The 24,279-nt window shown below is 39.7% G+C and overlaps 1 protein-coding gene across 3 annotated transcripts in view; it reads left to right on the top strand.

The window, feature by feature from the left end:
* prima1 (proline rich membrane anchor 1) overlaps positions 1–24,279 on the top strand; it is a 349,594-nt gene that overhangs the window by 97,612 nt on the left and 227,703 nt on the right. Inside the window, exons 4-5 of one of the 3 annotated variants that reach the window (XR_011960415.1) lie at positions 23,404–23,482; positions 23,846–24,083. The exons of the other annotated variants lie outside the window; for them this stretch is intronic. The gene's annotated coding sequence lies outside the window, so the exon portion shown is untranslated. Of the gene's footprint in view, positions 1–23,403; positions 23,483–23,845; positions 24,084–24,279 lie in introns of those variants that run through there. 3 annotated transcript variants of the gene reach the window in all.

The raw sequence follows: 24,279 nt of genomic DNA on the forward strand, positions 1-24,279 counted from the left end.
ACAAATCTCTTAGGATTTGCATCCTAGAAAATCACTTTATGTTTGTTGCATAGCAGAAAGAGCTTCTGTTTTATTCAACACACACAGTGATACTCTACTTGCAACTTTTGCTTTTGTTTTGTAGCTAATTGACATGATTCACCTCCTGTCTATACAATTAGCTGAACAACATTTCCACACAAAATTAAATTGAAATACTGGTAACTCTGGAGAGGCTGAGAAATGATCCAAATGAATGAAGGTCATTTTTGCAATGCAGGTACTTTCATAAGGATGTCCAGCTTCATTTTCTCATTATTTTCTCTTTCAAATTTATCCTGTCATGGTATTTCAGTCACTGATTGTCTTTGATTGCCAGCAACAAATCATAATGAAAGCTTGAAATTTGTTTTAAATGTTTAAAGAAATTAAATAAGCATTCTAAAATAATCTTGCAGTTTAATATGATTTTACTGAAATTATATCTCCTTTAGGATCTGCATCACACCCCCCACCCCAACCCACCTTCGGTTCGGTCCTCCACACCCATTTCAACATTTGGATCATTGGAATTCTTTTGCTTTCATACCTGCATTTCAAAGCATTTTACTAACCATGAACTTCTGTAAAAGAACAATTGCAGGAACAAAGTAGACCCAGAATCTGAAATGGGAAGTGATCTGTCAAGTATGTAATGAGATTACTACAGGCACATTGCTTTTGAAGTCAAATTACAATTCTGAGAAAAGTAGATTAAAGTGGAGATTGTCATTGAATTCCTATAAAGTAAAAAGGGAAAGCTTTTCATCAGAATAATTTACCCATGAAGATGCTAGAAGCAAATAAAAATGGCATAATGGACCAAGAAGGATGGCAGCAACATTTTCTTTGTAATGTCATTTTAAATACTATTTATTTCATTTGTCAGGTCTTAAAACAGCCAGCACTAGTGCATTTGATTTACCGGATACAGCTGTTCTTCTTGGCAATAAATATTTATTCTTAGCTGCTACATACATAATCACTCCTGTTTGCAAGAATGGATTCGTCCAACAAAATATGGTTACATTAGCTCTATGTCATATAAACTTAAAATATACCGAACATCTGTGCATTTGAAATTATAACCTAAAATGTATTGCAGACACAAATAATAGTGAGAATTAATGCATGAATGTAGATATATAAGATTCAGAAACTTGCCTTCAGAGCATTTACTATATGTGCAGAAGAAATACCTTTACAGAAAATGGACCTTGATGGAAAAGTAAAATTAAATTAGAAACTGAATTTATTGTTGTCATCTTTTCAGAACAAGCCTTTAATGTACATTTTCGTAACTATAGGTTGTTGCAAAATATGCTTTTTTGATGCTGACCCAGTATGCTAAACATGTATTGTACATCAGTCTATTTATAATGCACCTACTGATAGTTTTATTTTCAATAAAATGTAAAATTAAAACTGTAAAATTGCCTTTTTTAAACATGTGTAAGATCACAGGCAAGTTTTTTTTTAATTCCTGGACTATCACCCTATTTTATCATATAACAAACACATTTTGAACCACTTATAAAATGTGCCACTATGAAGTAAGTTCTTGTTGACACATCCTGAAAGCTTGCAAAATAACTGATAAATTAAAGGAATGTTTTAGTCAAGATCTTACAATTTGCTCATGTTTCAACTGCTGCTGCAGGATAGAGTTCAACACTTGCTATCCCAGAGTTCTTTGCAGTAAAGCAAGGAACAGACTGCAGGATTCAAGAAAAATAATTACAGAGAAGACTGAGAAATGGAAAAGCAGGAGCAAATGTGTTGCAAAACATTTGTACAAGTTTGTGTCTATAATATATCTGGATGCTTATGTTAATAATAACTGCAAATTTGCAGCTCTCAACATTATGTATCCTCTCACCTCCAGAAGTAAGTAACAATGTGATTAGTGTGATAACATAAACATTAGATAATTGCCTCTTGCACTGACATACTAAAAAACTAAATGCATTAACCTGTTAACATTTAATTATAACCAAGTCCAGAGGGATGAGTAAATACTTTACTTCCCATTCTCATTGTTGATACAAAAAAGTGCTTTTCAATATGTACTTAAAATGTCACAATACTATGAAGAACATACCAGGCAAATATCCTTAAGTTAAACAGAATTAGGAAGAGAGTTGACTCATAAAAATCCTCCAGTGGAAGGTATAAACTTAACAAAAAGGTAAAAATGGAATTCTGTGAAATACACACTCAAAGATGTAATTAAACAATAGAGGGCAAGCGAAGGTAGAGTTAAAAAAAACAATTTCAGTTCTTCAATTAAGAAATTATACATTGGTGATTCATCTGGAAGGAATTGTACAACAGATTTCTACATTTTTTAAAAATTTCAGTTTGCAGTCGATTTTTCTGACAAGGATAACTCTTTTAGCAGAGATTCTATTTAAAAATATCTTATATGGCATTCAAAGAAGCATTAAAGCAGATGAATTGATTCTGATCCATATCAGCATTTGCACCGTGCTATATTAAACATGTTAAAGCTGCAAATTGTATTTTGTTTTCAAAATGTGCAGCTAAAAAGGGGACAGTGGCATATTTTGAATGTGGGCATTGGTGATTACTTCATGGCTGCTTGAGGTGGTGCATGCAGTGAGCAAACTGTGCATTGCCTGCTAATTAAAATGAATGCAGAGTTTAGCCAAGTGCTAAACACACTGCTGAGTGGCTGCTTGCAAAACAAAAGGCCAAGCCATTTGTATGTTGCTTGCTTGCACCTCTTTAGGCTAAAGCAGTTGGTGGAGCTTTTTTCCAAACTTGTCCCTGAGAAGATAGAATGTGCAGCAATGGAACATGTCAAACTATTCTGTTCTCTGATACATCACTGAAGGCTTTAATACTTCAGAGTTTTTGGTGTTTAGAATTTTTGGTTATACATTCGCAGAGTGTGGGCTTTGCTCGGGCCTGCATTTATTGCATAGCCCTACTTGCCCTTCAGAAGATGGTGATGAGCTGTTTCCTGAACCACTACAGAGCTTTTCGTGTAGGTATACCCACAATGCTGTTTGGGATGTAGTTCCAGGATTTTGACCCAGCCACACTGTAGGAGTGGTGCTATGTTTCTGCAGTGATTGGATCCAGGTGGACTTCATTGACTATGTGGTTCTTGATTGGGGTTGTTAACCTGGGACAATCAGGAAAACCTTGGCTGACCAAATAAGCAGGAGACTAAAAATAAGCACTACTGCAGTTAGGCAGTAGTGTGGGGGTTAAATATAAAAGAAAAAAAGATTTAAAAAAATAAGCAGGAGACTAGAATCTCCACAGTTGAGGACTGATTCTGAGTTGGCTGACCATATGTAAATAAAGAGTGACTTGGTGATGGAACACTGGCCTCTGTGCAGTTACTTAACTTTCCAAATCACGATAGTGATGGCCTTGCAGTGGAGCTTGTAGGCAGTAGTGTTCTAGATGGTAGTGTATGCGCATCTAGAAGGTGCTGTCTGTGGAGCCATCATGAATTTCTGCAATGCAGATTGTGATGGTACATGCTGCTGCTAATGAATGTTAGTGGTAGATGGGGTGAATGTGGATTCAGTGCCAATCAAATGGGCTGCTATGTCCCATATGTTGCCAAGCCTTTTGAGTTTGGTTAGAGCTGTGTTCATCAAGGTAACTGAGGAGTATTCCATCACACTACTGATGTGTGTTTGTGTGTAGTGAACAAGCTTTGGAGAGTTCAGAGAGGAGTTAATAACTGCAGGATTCCTATTTTCTGAACTGTTGTTTTCGCAATAGTATTTATCTGGTTAGTTGAGTTCAGTTGCTGGTCAATGGTAATGTTCAAGATGCTGTTAATGGAAGATTCAGCAACAGTAATTCCACTGAATTTAGGGCGATAATTATCTTCTATTGCATTAACGCTTGTATGGTGTGAATGTTACTTGCCATTTGTTGTCCCACATCTGGATATTGTCAATATTTTGCTGCATTTGGACATGGACTGTTTCAGTATCTGAGGGGTTGCAAGTGGTGCTGACCATTGTGCAATCATCAATTAACATCCCCACCTTTGACTTTGTGATATAGGGAAGGTCGTTGATGACGTAGCTGAAATTTATTTGACCTAGGACACTATCCTAAGCAACTTTTAGATGGTTCTTATGGCTCGGTTGGGGTGGCCCTACCACCCTAAAATATCCACCTTAAGGAATTCCTGAAGAAATGTCATAGAACAGAGATGTCTGATCTCCAACAACCATAACTATCTTCCTTTGTGCCAGGTATGATTTCAACCTGCAAACTGTTTTCTCATTTTCCTTGGGTTCCTTGATGTTAAACTCGGTCAAATAGGCCCTTGGTGTCAAGGGCAATCACTCTTGTTTCTTGAATTCAGTTCTTTTGTCTCTGTTTGAATCAAGGATGAAACAAGGTCAGGAACTGAGTGGCCCCAGCATAACACAGGCTGAGCATCAGTGAGTGTGTAATTGCTGAGCAGATGTTGCTTGATAAGTGTTGATAACTCCTTCCATCACTTTACTGATGATCAAGGGTGAACTAATGGGGTCGTAATCGGCCAGGTTGGATTTATTCTGCTTTAGGAGCACAAGAAGTACTGAGGGAATTTTCTACACTGGCAGGTAGTTGTTAGTGTTGTAGCTGTACTTACAAGGAATCGGGTAAACCCTGGCAACCTAACTGAAAGACCTAGGGTTGGAATGATCTCTCCTGGGATGTCCTCAATCAATCAGTGTCTGAAACAGGAAGTCTTAGCTAGAATATTTAATGTCATTGAAATTACAAGAAGTGAAATAAAGATAGGGGAAGAAAGCTGGGATTAAAAAGGAAACAGAAGTGAAGGAGAAATTAAAGATTTTTTTCATATCTCCAACAATAAGTAAAATCAAGAGAATGTGATTCCAGACTCTGAAAAAGTACATTTCAGTCCCAGAGAGATTGTTTGTTACTAAATAAACTTATCAGGATTAAAACCTTAACCTTTCAGGGACAAAAGATCAGCACAAAGCCATTTTGTTCTTGGAGCCTATTCCAGCAATTAGTGAGATCATGCTTGACTGATAACTTAAATCCATTTAGTTTTATCATGTTTAATAAATTCACCAATAATATTCACATGTAACCTCAAAGATTTCATTATTTCAGGATAAGATATAGTTTTGGTGCAGCTTCTGAAAATAAAACAGGGTGTTTTGGGCAGCAGTTTCCTGACTGTTAAGTGTAGCTGTCCATGAAGGGACAGAAATGCTGAAAACTGCGAAATAAAACTGAAAGAACTGCCGATGCTTTAAATCAGAAACAAAAACAGAAGTTGCTGGAAAAACTCAGCAGGTTTGGCAGCAACTGTGAAGAGAAATCAGAATTAGTGTTTCGGGTCCAGTGACCCCCCCCCCTCAGAGACCCGAAGTGTTAAAGCTGATTTCTGTTCACAGATGCTGCTAGTCCTGCTGAGTTTTTTCAGCAACCTCTGTTTTTGTTGCTGAAAATTGCTGTCTACTTTACAATTTAATGATAGTTATTGCTTGATTGAGTTTTTTGAGGAAGTAACAAAGAGGATTGATGAGGGCAGAACAGTAGATGATCTATATGGACTTCAGTAAGGCATTCGACAAGGTTCCCCATGGGAGACTGATTAGCAAGGTTAGATCTCTTGGATTACAGGGAGAACGAGCCATTTGGATACAGAACTGGCTCAAAGGTAGAAGACGGTGGTGGTGGAGGGTTGTATTTCAGACTGGAGGCCTGTGACCAGTGGAGTGCCACAAGGATCAGAGCTGGGTCCTCTACTTTTTGACATTTACATAAATGATTTGGATGCGAGCATAAGAGGTACAGTTAGTAAGTTTGCAGATAATACCAAAATTGGAGGTGTAGTGGACAGCGAAGAGGGTTACCTCAGATTACAATAGGATCTGGACCAGATGGGCCAATGGGCTGAGAAGTGGCAGATGGAGTTTAATTCAGATAAATGCGAGATGTTGCACTTTGGGAAAGCAAATCTTAGCAGGACTTATACACTTAATGGGAAGGTCCTAGGGAGTGTTGCTGAACAAAGAGACCTTGGAGTGCAGGTTCATAGCTCCTTGAAAGTGGAGTCACAGGTAGATAGGATAGTGAAGAAGGCGTTTGGTATGCTTTCCTTTATTGGTCAGAGTATTGAGTACAGGAGTTGTTGCGGCTGTACAGGACATTGGTTAGGCCACTGTTGGAAATGCGTGCAATTTTTGTCTCCTTCTTATCAGAAATATGTTGTGAAACTTGAAAGGGTTCAGAAAAAATTTACAAGGATGTTGCCAGGGTTGGAGGATCAGAGCTATAGGGAGAGGCTGAACAGGCTGGAGCTGTTTTCCCTGGAGCGTCGGAGGCTGAGGAGTGACCTTGTAGAGGTTTACAAAATTATGAGGGGCATGGATAGCGTAAATAAGCAGAGTCTTTTCTCTGGGTTGGAGGAGTCCAGAACTAGAGGGCATAGGTTTAGGGTGAGAGGGGAAAGATATAAAAGAGACCTAAGGGGCAACATTTTCACAGAGGGTGGTACGTGTATGGAATGAGCTGCCAGAGGAAGTGATGGAGGCTGGTACAATTGTAACATTTAAGAGGCATTTGGATGGGGATATGAATAGGAAGAGTTTGGAGGGATATGGGCTGGGTGCTGGCACGTGGGACTAGATTGGGTTGGGATATCTGGTCGGCATGGATGGGTTGGACAGAAGGGTCTGTTTCCATGCTGTATATCTCTATGACTCTTTGCAATACTATAATGGAACCTATGTTCCAAAGACATAGAATTTCTATCATGTGGAAGCAGGCCATCAAGTCGCACACTGACCTTCTGAAGAGCATCCCACCTAGACATAACTACCCCCTCCACACCCTACCCTATAACCTTACATTTCCCATTGCTCATCCATCTAGCCAACATTTTGGGCAATTTAATGTGGCCAAACCACTTAACCTGCACATCTTTTGACTGTGGGAGGAAACCCGCACAGAAACAAGGAGAACACACAAACTCCACACAATCACCCAAGGCTTGAATCAAACCCAGATCCCTGCTACAGTGTGGCATCAGTGATAGCCCCCTAGTCACTATGTCACCTTCTCTAGGACATTGGCAAACATAGGAGATGGTAGTTTCTTGTGATGTGATCATCAGGCACAGTTTTCAGCAGAAGTTTGAGATGTTACCCAAAGACAACTTTTTCTTCCTGGCAGTTTAAATTGCATGAATTATTCATTAGATTATAGTTTGCTGAGCTATCTTCCTGAGACTATCGCCATTGAGAGGGCACTTTTCCAGCTGAAGAGTTCCAGCTGATTGGATTTTATTGTCTGAAAAATAACTGCATATGTTTATTTAATACTAAATTATGTTCTTGTGCCAGAGCCAGAAGGATAGGTTAGTCATATACAATTAGCTGATATTCTTCTGTTTCTTTTTTAATGAAGGTTGGATTTTACTACTTTATTGGAACTGGCTTGATGGTACTTACTTGGTAAATTAGACAAATCTAAGAGTGTTGTAATGTTATTTCATAAGTGTTTCTAGTAGAAAATTTCATTTGGCTGGAGAATGAAGTGGTTTAATCTGAAACTAGGATCCTGAACCTAAATAAAAGGAACAATGAGAGTATGAAGCACAAATTGGCAAGGATTGAAGAACAAGTGCATGAATTATGACGATTATTCATTCCTGTTTGGTGCAAAACTAAAAGAGAAAAGTTGGTTCAGCCATGGCTTGCAACATAAATTGGAGATGGCATTAGATCCAAAGAGGAGACATTGCCAGAAATTCACAGCAAATCTGAGGATTAGGAACATTTTCGGATTCAACAAAAGAAGACAAAAAGTTTGATCCAGAGATGGAATATAGAGTATGAGTAAAATTACTGACTGTAATTACTTCTATAAATATATGAAGCTATCAAGATAGGAGTTTGTTTACAGTCAGAAGCTGAAGAAAGTATCATACAGAGTAATGAAATGGCAGAAGAAGTGAATGCATACTTTTGGTTGTAGCTTGACAAAAGAAGGCACAAATAACCTCCAAGGGAGCTCAGAGTCTAGTGAGACAGCAGAATTGCAAGATATCAGTATTAGTAAGGAAATGGTGCTGAGGAAAGTAATGGGCTTAAAGGCTAACAAATCACCAGATAAATCTACATGCCAGAGTACTAAAGGATAATGTCCTGGAAGTATTGAGTGCATTGGTGGTCATCTTCCAAAGTTCTGTCAACTCTAGAGCAATTCCAACAATTTGGAGGGTGGCAAATGTAATCCCGCTATTTAAAAGGGGATAGAGAGAGGAAAAAAAACAAAATTTCAGACCAGTCAGTTTAACATCAATAGTGGGGAAAGGTTTGAGTCTATTATAAAGACATAGAATATAGAACATAGAACAATACAGTGCAGAACAGGCCCTTTGGCCCTCAATATTACACCAACCTGTGAACTATTCTCAGCTCGTCCCCCTACACAATCCCAAAATCATCCATGTGTTTTCTAAGGATTGTTTAAATCACCCTAATGTGGCTAAGTTGACTACATTAGCAGGTAGGGCATTCTATGCTCTTACCACTCTCCTGCGTAAAGAACCTGCCTCTGACATCTGTCTTAAATCAATTTGTAGTTATGCCCCCTCGTACAAGCTGACATCAACATTCTAAGAAAAAGACTTTCAGTGTTGACCCTCTCTAATCCTCTGATCATCTTGTATGCCTCTATCAAATCCCCTCTTAGCCTTCTTCTTTCCAATGAGAACAGCCTTTCCCCATAAGACCTCCCCTCCAGACCAGGCAACATTCTGATAAATCTCCTCTGAACCTTTTCCAATGCTTCCACATTCTTCCCAAAATATGGGGACCAGAACTGTACACAATATTCCAAGTGTGGCTGCACCAGCGTTTTGTATAGTTGCAGCATGATATTGCGGCTTGGGAACTCAATCCCTCTGTGAATGAAACCTAGCACACCATATGCCTTCTTAACAGCACTATCTGCCTGGGTGGCAACTTTCAGGAATCTATGTGCATGGACTCCAAGATCCCTCTGCACTTCCACATTACCAAGAATCTTTCCATTGATCCAGTATTCTGCCTTCCTGTTATTCTTCCCAAAGTGCATCACCTCACATTCAGCTGCATTAAACTCCATTAATGATAGGAGAAGACTTGGAAAGCATGAACATGATTGGACGAAACCAGGAAACCTGGTTCTCTGGATTTCTGAAAAGCAAATCATACTTAACAAATGTAATGGAGTTCTCTGTGGCTATGACTAATAAAATAGGTAAGAGAGTACTAGTGGATGTGGTATATTTGGATGTTTAGAAGGTGTTTGATAAGGTCCCTCATAAGAGGTTAATGGGCAAAGTTAAAGCAGATGGCATAGGAGATAATGTATTGGTATCAAGAATTCGTTGACAGTCAGGAATCAGAGTGGAAATAAATGGGTCTTTTTCCAAGTGGTATATGGAGTCAAAGAAGTTTCAAGCAGTCAAAAACGTGGCAGATCAGTACAATGTGACTAAATGTGAAGTTATACACTTTGGTGTGAAAAAACGGAAAGAAAGAATATTATTTAAATGTTTATATATTGGAATATATCTGGGATATGGGTATCCTTATAACTAAGTCAATAAATGTTAAGCTGGTTCAGCAAGCAGTTAGGAAGGCAAATGCTTAATCGGCCTTCATTGCAAAAGAGTATGAGTACAAAGGTAGGGATGTCTTACTGCAGTGCCTTAATGGGTGGCACGGTGGCTCAGTGGTTAGCACTACTTCCTCACAGTGCCAGGGACTGTCTGTGTGGAGTTTGCACATTCTCCCTGTGTTTGCATGGGTTTCCTCTGGATACTCTGATTCCTCCCACAATCCAAAGATGTGCAGGTTAGTTGCACATAGGCCATGCTAAATTGCACATAGTGTTCAGAGATGTGCACGTTAGTTGCATTGATCAGGGGTAAATATAGGGTAGGGGAATGGGTCTGGGTGGGTTACAGTTTGGAGTGTCGGTGTGGACTTCTTGGGACGAAGTGCCTGTTTCCACACTATAGGGACTATATAATTCTATGACACCACATCTGGAGAAATGCATACCTCATTGGTTATCCGATTCAAGAAGGCTTTTACTTACCATAAAGGGTGTGCAGCTGAGGTTTACTATGCTGACACATGAGGGAAGAATGGTTTGGGTGGACATGTTTGGAAGGATGAGAGGGAATTTGATTGAAAAGTATAAAGTTCTAATATATAGGCTAAATACAGGGAGGATGTTTTCCCTGGTTGGGAAATCTAGAACCGGGGTCAGTCTCTGGATATGGTTGAGACCGTTTAAAATTGAACTGAGGGAATATTTCATCATTCAAAAAGTAGTGAGCTTGTGGAATACTTTACCACAGAAGGTCAAGTCACTGAATATATTCAAGGAAGAGATACATACATTTCTAGATTTTAAAGGCATCAAGGGGTATGGGGAGAAAGTGGGGGTATGGTGTTGAGATAGAGGATCAGCCATGATCATATTGAATAGCGGAACCTACTCCTACTCCTGCTCCACATCAAAAGATGAATAAATTGAGATGAGAGATCTGATTAGAGAATCCACCTCAGAAATTTAAAATACAATTTTATATCCTTTCCAGCAGATGTACAGAAATGTAAGTTCATACTAACATGAGCTTTTGAAAGAACTTCAGGAGGACAACCATAATGGGTTTTCTGGGAAGAATTATATGATAGTACTTAGCATTGGTATTGATAAAGAAGATTCAAGGATCAATTATTTATTATAGTAGTTTATGGCAGTGTATTTAGAGATGTGGGTAATATTCTACCAGGAGCCAAAAGGAGTAAATAAAATATAGTTGTGGTGCATTCTATTTCTTTTATTAAAATAAAAAGGCATCACTACAGGTCACCTTCGTCATTTTCTCAAATAATGTCTGACGTGGTGATAGTAATGCAACATTAATTGAAGCAAATTTAAGTCAATCCAACAGGTGAAAAAAGAGTGACCATAACCAAAAAGGTTAACTGCTATACTGACTACCTCCCTCTTTGCAGCCATTTTAATTTTCCTACATTTTTTGGAGATTCACCTCAACATGATACTGGAATTCTATGATGTACATAGGAGAAGTATTTTCGGCAAACATTGAGTAAGTAACTGGAAGGTACAGATTTAAGCACATCATCAAAAGAATGAAATGAGATGTAGGAGTTTTTACTCACCATAGATTGTTCTAAGGATATGGAATGCCTTGCCAAAAGCAGTGGTTAAAACAGCTACAGTAATGTGAAAATAGAAATGAATACATGTTTATGTAAGAAAATATTAAATGTTTTAAAGGTTGGGGAAATGGGATTGAGTGGATTGCTGTTTTATAGATCTAGCATATGTTGGGTCAAATAACATCCTTCTGTGCTGAAAGAAATGTTATAATTCTTGACATCAATTGATTAATGTATACTTCTTAGCATTATGCACAAAGTTCAAACAACACTGATAGAATCTAAAACACTGCTTTCACGACTCATTGGCAACCATCAGATGAAGCACACCTTTCATTAAAACACCAAGATTTTCCACTGAGCAAATTAATTAGAAATTTGGAAATGCATCAACTGTGCCATGAATATTTATCATTCCAACTGAACCTATGCATCCCCTACATTAAACATGAGTAGGATTTTAGAAATATTACTTGTGTCTTTACTGTTTTCCACTTTCCGAATTCAGAACACATAAGAGCCAAGGTGAAATTCTGATTAGAAAAATTAGATTTATGCGTATGCATTGTAGAAGGCCTGAGGTCTCTGACAGAGCCTTCAATGCAATTTCCACTTGTAACTGGTAATCCAACATGAAAGAGAAAAGGAGAAGTTATTCCCTGCAATGACTATACCATCACTTGATTTTGTAGTGGGAGAAGCTGCAGCTGATGGATAAAACTTACTGGTCATGAGCGGGCCTGCCCCCAGTGAGTGCAAGCTTTCTAAAACCTTTGTCCATAACAAAATGCCAAGAGGTAACTGAGGATGCAGTCATCTTTCTGATAGTTCTTAACAACCAACTACAGTATTAGTTCTTCAGTCTCTTTGTTTCAAACCTGAGAAATGTTAAACTTTTGTGTCATGTTTCACACTCAATATTTCAGAATGTCTTTAACAGACATACTCATGGCATCATCACTGAATATAAAGTTCTCCCATACTCCACCTTACCCCATGAGCACTTGAAATGTGTCCTGGTATTAGAAGCATGCAGCTGTATTATAATCTAATAGTTAATATTTACTCAGACACTGATTTGGCTGAACAGTGTAATGTTTGTATGTTGTACATAGATGTAATAAATGCCTGTTCACTTATAGAATCATAGAGATGTACAGCATGGAAATAGACCCTTTGGTCCATGCCGACCAGGTGTCCCAACCCATAAGACCATAAGACATAGCCGTGGAAGTAAGGCCATTTGGCCCATCGAGTCCACTCTGTCATTCAATCATGGCTGATGGGCATTTCAACTCCACTTACCTGCATTCTCCCCGTAGCCCTGAATTCCTTGTGACATCAAGAATTTATCAATCTCTGCCTTGAAGACGTTTAGCGTCCCTACCTCCACTGCACTCTGCGGCAATGAATTCCACAGGCCCACCACTCTCTGGCTGAAGAAATATCTCTGCATTTCTGTTCTGAATTTACCCCCTCTAATTCTAAGGCTGTGTCCACAGGTCCTAGTCTCCTCGCCTAACGGAAACAATTTCCTAGCGTCCACCCTTTCCAAGCCATGTATTATCTTGTAAGTTTCTATTAGATCTCCCCTTAATCTTCTAAACTCCAATGAATACAATCCCAGGATCCTCAGCTGTTCCTCGTATGTTAGACCTCCCATTCCAGGGATCATTCATGTGAATCTCTGCTGGACACGCTCCAGTGCCAGTATGTCCTTCCTGAGGTGTGGGGACCAAAACTGGACACAGTACTTCAATTGGGGCCTAACCAGAGCTTTATAAAGTCTCAGTAGCACAATGGTGCTTTTATATTCCAACTCTCTTGAGATAAATGACAACATTGCATTCGCTTTCTTAATCACGGACTCAACCTGCATGTTTACCTTTAGAGAATCCTCGACTAGCACTCCCAGATTCCTTTGTACTTTGGCTTTATGAATTTTCTCACCGTTTAGAAAGTAGTCCATGCTTGTATTCTTTTTTCCAAAGTGCAAGACCTCGCATTTGCTCACATTGAATTCCATCAGCCATTTCCTGGACCACTCTCCCAAACTATCTAGATCCTTCTGCAGCCTCCCCACTTCCTCAGTACAACCTGCCTGTCCACCTAACTTCGTATCATTGGCAAACTTCGCGAGAATGCCCCCAGTCCCTTCATCCAGATCATTAATATATAACATGAACAGCTGCGGTCCCAATACTGAACCCTGCGGGACACTGTTTGTTGCCGGCTGCCATTCTGAAAAATAACTTTTTAACCTAACTCTCTGCCATCTGTCAGACAGCCAATCCTCAATCCATACCAGTAGCTCACCTCGAACACCATGGACCCTCACCTTGCTCAGCAGCCTCCCGTGTGGCACCTTATCAAAGGCCTTTTGGAAGTCTAGATAGACCACATCCACTGGGTTTCCCTGGTCTAACCTACTTGTAACCTCTTCAAAGAATTCCAACAAGTTTGTCAGGCATGACCTCCCCTTACTAAATCCATGTTGACTTGTGCTAATCCGACCCTGCTCTTCCAAGAATTTAGAAACCTCATCCTTAATGATGGATTCTAGAATTTTACCAACAACCGAGGTTAGGCTAATTGGCCTATAATTTTCCATCTTTTGTCTTGATCCTTTCTTGAACAAGGGGGTTACAACAGCGATCTTCCAATTATCTGGGACTTTCCCTGACTCCAGTGACTTTTGAAAGATCTAGTCAATCTAGTCCCACCTGCCAGCACCCAGCCAAAACCCTCCAAACCCTTCCTGTTTTTCAATATCATGACATCCATATCCAGTTTCTATGTTATCAGGAATAGGCACTGGTGAAATACTCCCAGTGGGAGGCGAACTTACATTAAGTTTCAGGATAGGTTGTTTTTCTGTGGTCTGAAATATAAGAGGTGTGTTTCAGGTGCATAATTCTTTAAAATTACTGAATAACCTCCATTTTCTTTTCCAGTGGCCTGTTTTCCCTTCTTATATCAATCAAATGGGGCGGTGTAGTGGCTCAGTGGTTAGCACTGCTGCCTCACAGTACCAGGGACCTGGGTTTGATTTGAATCCTCGGGTGACGGTATGTGTGGTTTGCACATTCTCCCCGTATAGAATATAGAACATTACAGCGCAGTACAGGCCCTTCAGCCCTCGATGTTGCGTCAACCTGAGAAACCAATCTGAAGCCCATTTAATCTATACTATTCCATTTTCATCCATATGTCTATCCAATGACAACTTAAATACCATTAAAGTTGGTGAGTCTACTACAGTTGCAGGCAGGCTGTTCCACGCCCCTACTACTTTCTGAGTAAAGAAACTAACTCTGACATCTGTCCTATATCCATCACACGATATAGATGGGTTTCCTCCATGTGCTTCAGTTTCCTCCCAAAGTCCAAAGATGTGCAGGCTAGGTGGATTGTCCATGCTAAGTTGCCCATAGTGTTCAGTGATGTATCAGGTTAGGTGGATTACCTATGGTGAATACAAGGATAGAGTAGGGAGTGGGTGTGGGTGGGAAGCCCTTCGAAGGATTGGTATGGACTTGAAGGGCTGAATGGCCTGCTTCCAATCTAGAGATTCGAAACTAAATGTTTCCAAACGCATTTGTTGTTAAATAGAAAACCTTTGTCTGTTCTCTGGTTCAGTTGAAATTTGAAAATCTTCATGCCCTGTATTTCAAGCACAAAACAGGCACCTAGATATCCAATTTTAAATTGAGTGCTCCATAGGCATCCAGGTTGCATATGAGAAGCATGTTAAATGCTGAATGCAACAATTAAATAAATGGTCTATGCTCATTAAGACGTTTGTGTCACATTATACTGCAATATGGCCCATTCTCACCACATGATAAACTTAGTCATCAACTCATTGAACCATACTTTGCAGGCAGTGGTGCAGCAACATTCTCTCCACTGACCTTGAAAAATTTGTGTACAAAGGTCCAGTAATCTCTGTGATGTGAATTACTCTGTTCCTGGCAATAACTTGAAATTAGTCAAAGTATTGCCAGATGCTGTCAACAATGCCATCATCAAGCAGGGTAAACAATCTATCACAAGAATTGTCATAGTAAACCAAGAAGGAAAGTGCCAATTATCAATCCTTTTATTTTTTAGCTTTATAAAAAATGGAATAAGCATACCATCTGAATTTTCATGAAAATAAAAATATATTAAACTATAGAGCATACATCATAATGGGGGAGCAAATGACATTACATCAATATAAAATTAGTATTTCAGGGCACAAGAGATTTGTTTTTTTGACAACAATGAGCAGCAAACAAACAGAAAGTTGTAGGAGAAGTTGATCAGAGGAGGAGGACAAACTCAACATGAGTATTCAGGGAGTATTTTACCTGAACTCGTTTACAAGATGTCTTTGTTTCATACAGGAGACTGTCACCAAACTATGACTCAAGCTGCTCTCACAAAATGTGACACGAAGTAGGACACAGACAGTGCTGTTTGTAGCTGTTTATTTCACCTTTTCCATATGTCTCAGAGAAATTCTGAAATACAAACATTCAGAGGTAATAAATACTTTTAACTGTGCTGTGATCAATATCCTGGTGAATCAAATAATTAAGGCATTAACTAAAAGATGGGGAAGAGAGTTCTGGAGAGGAGATATGTAGGCTTATAAAGTGAAAGGAATTGGTAGAATTGCAGGGAAGCTATTTTGGTTATGATGGGCAGAAAGGAACAATATACAAATGTGAAAAAGCAGAAAATAGGATCAAAGTTGGGAAAACAGTGTGTTGTGATTGTAACAAGGTCAGCTAAGTGGACCTCATAGAATATGAGTTCCCTGTGTGGGGGCTGTTAACCTGTTCCAATCAGGGAGCCCTGGCTGATAGACAAACGGGGTGTCAGAGGTTCTGTTCACTGAGAGCTGGCTCTGAGGAAGCAAAACCAGTGTAACGTTTTATGCATGTGTAAATAATGGGTGACTTGGTGACAGGATACCGGGCTCTGTGGAGGTATTTCATAGTGAAGAGGGAAAATTAATGGCTCTTTACTGAAATACATGTATAATTTAGAACAAAATACATGAGTAACAGCAAAAAACGTAGGCAATGGGCCTGATCTTACAACCATTACTGAGTTACAATGTTACAAGGAGATCAAAACTGGGAGGTAAATATTCAGGATTATGTAAATTTTTGAAAGGACGGGTAGAAAAAGAGGGTAATGTTTGTTCAAAATAGTTTATTATATACTATTCTATCTTGCTTTAAAAGATGAAGAATTCATATGGGTAGAGGTAAGAAATAACAAAAGGAAGAATAGACTGGTCAGAGTACTCCACTCGCCCCATAACAGTAGCTGTTCTGTAGCACAGACAATAAATCAAGAGATAATGACTGCATGTAACAAAATTCAGTACATTAATTGTGAGTGATCGGGTAATAAGACAATAATCCATGGTGTTTGGTTAGAAATCTAACATGGATACAGGACTGGCTAACTAGTAGAAGAATTGGTATAAGATGACCTTTTCAGGATGTATTGTAACTAATGGTGGAAGCTACAGGGAACACTGCTTGGGCTACAATTATTTACAAAATATATATTAACCACCAAGGTGAGGGAAGTGAATGTACTGTCTCTTAGTTTGCATATGGCACAAAAATAGTTGGAAAGCAAGTGGTAAGCATATGGTGTGCTGAGAAATATAGACAGGTTAAGTGAGTGTGTAAACACTAGTAAGATGTAATATGCGAGGCTGTGCATTTTGGCCGGAAGAATGGGGGAGATGGTTATTATTTAGCTTTTAAAAAGGCTGCAGCCAAGAGGGATTTGGGTTGGAGGGTCTGGTGGATGAGTTTGGGGAGTCCTTGTACATAAGTCACAATCAGCAGCATCCAAGCTCAGCAGGTAGTAGCAAGGAGAATGGATGTTGACCATTATTTAAAATGGAAGTATTGCTAAAGCCGTGCAAGGTACAAGTTTGAAAATACCTGAAATACTGTGAATAGTTTTGCTCCCCTTTTCTAAGGGAAGATATACTGATATTGGAGACTATCCAGGGAAGCATCAAGGCTGAATACAAGCACGGGGGAATTTTCTTAGGGGGGAGTTTGAATAGATTGGGCATGTACTCATTGGAGTAAGGATGAGCAGTCATCTTACTGAAACATATAAGATACATAAGAGACTTGACAGGGTAGATGTAGAAAGTCTGCTTTCCCTTTTGGACAGTCTAGGATCAGATGGCATAATATCAGGAAAAGGGGTCACACATTTAAGTGAGAGATAAGGAGGACTTTCTTCCCCCAGAGGATGGTAAATCTGTGACATTCTTTAACTCAGAATTGTAGAGACTGATCAGTAGATTTATTCAAGGATGACATAGACGTATTTTTAATCAGTGAGGATTTCAAGAGTTATAGGGAAAAGGCAAGATAGTGAAGTTGAGGATTATCAGATCAGCAATGATCTAATTGAGTGGCAGATTTGATGGATTTACTTATGTTTCTGTGTCTTAAGGACATAAGACAGTGTTTTGACACATTGTAAGACATGTACATTGGCATGGAAGTCATAGAGTGATAGAGATGCACAGCATGGAAACAGACCCTTCGGTCCATACCGACCAGATATCCCAACCCAATCTAGTCCCACCTGCCAGCACCCGGCCCATATCCTACCAAACCCTTCCTATTCATATACCCATCCAAATGTCTCTTAAATGTTGCAATTGTACCGGCCTCCACCACATCCTCTGGCAGCTCACTCCATACATGTACCACCCTCTGTGTGAAACAGTTGCCCCTTAGGTCTCTTTTAAATCTTTTCCCCTCTCACCCTAAACTTATGTCCTCTAGTTCTGGACTCCCCAACCGCAGGGAAAAGACTTTGCCTATTTACCCTATCCATGCCCCTCATAATTTTGAAAACCTCTAAAAGGTCACCCCTCAGCCTCCAACGCTCCAGGGAAAACAGCCCCAGCCTGTTCAGCCTCTCCCTATAGCTCAAATCCTCCAACCCTGGCAACATCCTTGTAAATCTTTTCTGAACCCTTTCAAGTTTCACAACATCTTTCCAATAGGAAGGGGACCAGAATTGCACACAATATTCCAACAGTGGCCTAACCAATATCTTGTACAGCCACAACATGACCTCCCAACTCCTGTACTCAATACTCTGACCAATAAAGGAAAGCATACCAAATGCCTTCTTCATTATCCTATCTACCTGCGACTCCACTTCCAAGGAGCTATGAACCTGCACTCCAAGGTCTCTTTGTTCAGCAACACTCCCTCGGACCTTACCATTAAGTGTATAAGTCCTGCTAAGATTTGCTTTCCCAAAATGCAGCACCTCACATTTATCTGAATTAAACTCCATCTGCCATCCCTCAGCCCATTGGCCCAACTGGTCCAGATCCTGTTGTAATCTGAGGTAACCCTCTTCGCTGTCCACTACACCTCCAATTTTGGTGTCATCTGCAAACTTACTAACTGTACCTCTTATGCTCGCATCCAAATCATTTATGTAAATGACAGTCAAACATATTAAAGAATGAAATTAAACCCTGGGTGAAAAATGCTTTCTTTCCTATCTTTGTCTTGGAAAATAATGACAAGAAACTTTTATTATTCCTGATGTAGCCCAAGAAAATATAGTGATTCTATTTAAAAAAAAATAAAATTACAATGACTTTACATAGATACAAGCTGGGCTTGGATTGGAGTGTATTTAACTTTAGCTGGACATAAGCTAAGAGCCAGTAGACTGGTCATTATGACCAGTGCACAGCCAGTGTCCCAAGGATAGGAAAATTGGCCAGTCAAACAATATCATTTGTTTTTCATTCTGACCAAATTTAAATTTCACATCTGTCTATATTTCAATGAACCAATCATCATCTGAAGCCAACTTAAACATTTTGGTATAGAGCTTCTGAAACCTTGGGTCATGACCCTAAGTAGGCCTGCAACCAATATTTTGAGGTTGTGAACTCCTAGCTGCAATGGTTGCTATGGAGCTCGAACCAAGTTCAAACAGGCAACCGGCCCCTTTCAATTATGCAAGTTTTGTTAATCGTGGATGTGGCCTAATTGCTCCATCTGATAGGTCTGAATGCTGTCCTAAAACAAATCTAATGAAAAGGTAGATTTTTTTTTAGAACCCTGTGGATTCAATAGTTTTCCCTCCTGCTGCTCTCACAACCTTCATTACCACATTTCACATTGATAGGCACCTTCCTCCCACAAGACATTTCCATCCCTGTAGCTATCCATAGCTATCTTTTTTCCCCACAGGCATGTCCTCTCCCTGAACATATTTCTCCCAAACACACATCTCCTCCTACATAGAATTAATAAAGCAGATGTTGAACAGCCAAAACCTCCAAGAGTCAAATGAAGTTATGAAATTATACAAAGTAGTCAGTTTTGCAATACACACTATCTTAATTTTGTGCAGAGTGCAACCAAGAATTCACCAGAATGAAATCACTATGTGCAACAAACAGAGTTATTGAACCCCATTCAGCTCAGAGTGTGCTCTGGGACATCTCTTTCCCCATTGGCAACTTTGCCCCCACAGATATCTTTGCCCCATCCCCAAGTTATCTACCCCCATCATAAGTGTTCCTATGCCCCACAGTTGTCTCTCTTCCCTATTGCCAATGACATCCACCTACTCTCCCAGGTGTCCTCTCTTTCTCACAGGCATTACTCCTGCCCTCAAAATGCTGAAAATGCTGATCTTGCTAATGTTGATTTCTCTTGTATGCCCTGTGCAGTGTTACCTGTATGCCACTGTTTAAATCTATTGTTCTGTCCATCCTTGCTTTCAGTGATCTGACTGTACTACTCATAAACAAAGCTTTTCACTGTACTTCAGTACATATGATAATAAATAATCAATCAATCAAACAAAAAGCATTCTCTTACCTTACATTTGCAGAGGTATTTCTGCACACCCCCTGTCCTCTCATCTGCACCCCACTCTAATATACAGTCCACCTGTTGGCACAGGTCTGGGGTCTGGCAACTTTCTGAGACCAAAGTAGTGTCAGGATAGGAAAACATTCAGCAACTGCTGTCTTAATGGATAGAGATGAGTCAGATTCATTCGCACATATGATCTAGGTTTGGCTGGGTCTACTTTAGTAAATAGAGGCCCATAGAAATTCAGAGTGAATATGCATCTTAGAAAGTTACGTCATAGAAAGAGATCATTCAGCCCACCGCACCTCTGTTAGCTCTTTGAAAGAGTAGTCCGTAATGCTGTGCTGACTTGGCTTATCCAGACCAGGGTGGTGGAGAAGTGTTACAACTGATTCCTACTCCCAATCACTCACCAAACTGGACAGAGATGAGGAGAAGGCTTTGCAAGGTTGTCTTCACTTCCTTGTCCAACACCCTGCAAGTGATTTCCTGCCTTGAAATGCAATGTTACCAGTCCCTAGTAAAGACTCCCCAAGGTCAACTTTAATTGCAGCTTTTTTTTTGAATGGATTCCCATCTTATTCTCGAAATAAAAACCAAAAGAACTGTGGATGCTGTAAATCAGAAACAAAAACGTTGCTGGAAAAGCTCAGCAGGTCTGACAGTAACCTGTGAAGAGAAATCACAGTTAATGGTTTGGGTCTGGTAACTAGTCAGTTCAGAGGAAAGGTCACCAGATCCAAAACACTAACTTTGATTGCTCTTCACAGATACTGCCAGGCCTGCTGGGCATTTCCAGCAACTTCGGTTTTTGTATTGGATCTTGATTGCACCTGGCTAGGCTGGGAACTGACAAGTTGTACGGGAGATGGTTGAGCAGCCTTGAAGAAAGGAACGTTTCAGGCTATAATGATTGGCAAAATCTAGACATTGCGGGATGTGACTTTAGAGACAGTTAACTCCCTGCCCTGACTTACAAGAAAGCTTGGCGGATCCAGCACTAGCCCTCATGAGATTCTTGCCCATTCGGAAGCCTTGCCATTGAAGCCCTACCCTAGCTGAGGTCAGTCAGTGGGCAGCAGCCTCAAGGGGTTGAAAAGCATCACTGGAAGCCTAGAGTATACAGCTATAAGGACATATGATAAGACTTTATGCAGCAGGCTTGCAGAATAGAGGGAAGAGGGAGATCAGAGGGAAGTATGGGCCCATCTCTCCAACCCAACAGATAGGTCACCCCAGTTTCCCTTTTGGAAAAGTGGCCCCTCTTCCCCACCTGCTCTGAGGGAAAGTAATAAGACAGTGCCATTCATTGGTGATGATTAGGTTAGATTCCCGACAGTGTGGAAACAGGCCCTTTGGCCCAACACGTCCACACCGACCCTCTGAAGAGTAACTCACCCAGACCCATTTCCCTCTGACTAATGCACCTAACACTATGGGCAATTTAGAATGGCAAATTCACCTGACCTGCACATCTTTGGACTGTGGGAGGAAATTGGAGCAAATCCACGAAGACATGGGGAGAATGTGAAAACTCCACACAGTCACCCAAGGCTGGAATTGAACCTGGGTCTCTGGTGCTGTGAGGCAGCAGTGCTAACTACTGAGCCATCATGCCACCCGGTGGGTTGCAAAGATTACCCATGGACCTTCTCATCTGAAACTTAATTTGCTTCAGCAGTAGGAAAGGGGCCAATATCTCTCCAAGTCCAAACTGCTTAATTATTTGTACTTCCTGCCCTCGCCACCTCCAGGGCGGACAAAATCACACACATGATGATTAAATCCAATTGCTCGATCTGTTTTGACGCTTGAAGTGTTGCCTGTTGTTCCAACCCCTTTTAGTAAAGCTGAACTCCTGTGAAATATAAGTTGCTTCCTCCATTGCCAAGCCAATAATGATGCCAATGGAATGTATGACACAGGGAGTTGTCGTTACCACCCATTCAAATGCAGCTGCTCATATTTGGCATTTGTTCCACCTTCAAACAGAAATTACTCTTAATGAGGCATTACAGGCATCTCCTATTAAAGATCAAGCATGGTTTCAAAGATCAAATAAATTTTCCACCCGTAAATCAGACAAGAAGATTGCAAAACATCATGCTGTCTAAAGCCGTTAGCTGAATGGGCAGGATTTGTGTATGTTTGTCAGACTTGTATTATTATAATTTGACAAGCTTTCCATTGAATCATTAAGGGGATGTTTGAATCACAAACATAAATTTGGTTTGGCAGGAGCTATATTCCCTGAATCTGATGCAAACATTCAAATAAGCCTTTAACAGCTTGGAAAAGGGACTGGTGCACTGATCCGATCATCAAATGCAGCTCAGAATTTCCCACAGGGAAAATGTCATCCAATTTTAGTTTAATAATCAAGCATGTCATAAAAATGAATACATATTCTGAGCATTGGTTTCACTGCAGAAGCTTGGTTTCTCAGACTACCTCCATGAAAGGATTTTCTCCTGGTGATGCTCTGACCTGTTGACGATATTGTGTTACAGTGGTGGTAAATATGGTCCATCAATTTTCTATCTTCCACCATCTGATTGTTATACCTGAGATTCTTCATGGACTAAAATAGTTTTTAAAACAGGAATAATTCTGATCTGAAATGAATGTGGTGATCATCTGACCAGAGATTGAGGTAAGTCCCACATAGAATAAGTGAAAACATATGCACTCAAGCTCCATTTGATTGAAAGATGTTTAAACCAGGCAACTGAGTGGGGCATTAAGATACTCAGACCTGTATCTCCACTTTCATTAACCCATGTAATAATTTCACGTACTGGGAGATGAAAGGTTTCCCTGCAAGGTATCCAGTATTCAGAAAGACGATGGAGCCAGAGGCAGGACTGCACACTGAGATATATTTCAGCAGTTGCTTTTATTATGAAGATGTGGAGGTACTGTACCTTTCAGACAGCTAATAGCAATAAAACTACCTGACAGAATCAAGTGTTCTGAAAAGAAATATAACCTAGCATTTGGTCGAATAACTTGATTAGCTATTTGCCTGGAAATGACAAAACAGATTGGAATTAGGCCAATGAGTTTAAATTATATCCTGAAAAATACCAAACTCCAATCCAGTTTGAATTTAGTATATTGATAATCTTAAAAGCCATAACACAATCCAATGCTTTGGGGGTATAAGACCGGGGGAAATTGAACATCTGAGAGAAGAACTGCCAAGCTACCAGCATGTAAAAATGACTGCCTGAAAAAATAGCTCTCTTAAAAGTACCTTTATCGATCAGTAACCTGTGAAGCGGAAATCCCGAAGAAGAAGAAAAGAAGACTGGAATTCAGAGAAAATAAAAGCTGCCTGGTTTTAAGGTAAGAAGTTTTGTTTTATAAATCATAATCGGGAGTTTTATCGGACTGATATTATACAAGGCAAGGTAAAATTTAGGTTAGAGTAAGGAATTGCAACTAGTTGTTAGTTAATTATTCTCTGTTATACTTTAAGAAATAAAGTTGTTAATTTTTACTTTAACTAGTTCTCGGCCTATCGAATTTTCACAGATTACTGCATGGGATAAATCTTTTCTGTGTTACTGATTTTAAATTAAGCAGGAGAGTTTACCCTGTGTCAAAACAGTTTGGGAGCTCATCTGGGATTTGAACCAGGGACCACAGGTGAGAGAACAAGCATGGATTGAAAGCCTTTCTCTCTCCCTTTTTCTCTCATTATCTCAGAAGACAGCACCCAATGCAAAAGCAAATTGGAGAACAACCATTTACCAAAACTCAAAGATTACTACAAACTTCGCTGTTGAGGATACCTGTCAATGATTAATCAGCTGTGATCTCAGGTTTAAAATCCAACACCTGAAGGACACTAAGGAATGTTAAATTGGATAGCTTTCATTCTTTCTATCTGTTCCGGACACTCTTCCTTTTAAATTTATTAGCTGTCTTTGTGTATGTGATTGATGTTGTGTCTTTACTATTTATTTTCTCAAGATTAATAGGAAATAAAATTCTTCATTCTTTCTCTCAGAAAAACTTTGTGATTGGCTCCATCATATTGATCCAGTTAACTACAACTTCCATTGAAATGTGATAAAGCTGTGTGCTATAAGAAATGCAAATATTTTGTTGTAACCTAATGAGAAAGGTTTAAAAAGTGG

This window comes from Chiloscyllium punctatum, chromosome 4 (genome assembly GCF_047496795.1).
Source record: "Chiloscyllium punctatum isolate Juve2018m chromosome 4, sChiPun1.3, whole genome shotgun sequence".
Classification (NCBI taxonomy): domain Eukaryota; kingdom Metazoa; phylum Chordata; class Chondrichthyes; order Orectolobiformes; family Hemiscylliidae; genus Chiloscyllium; species Chiloscyllium punctatum.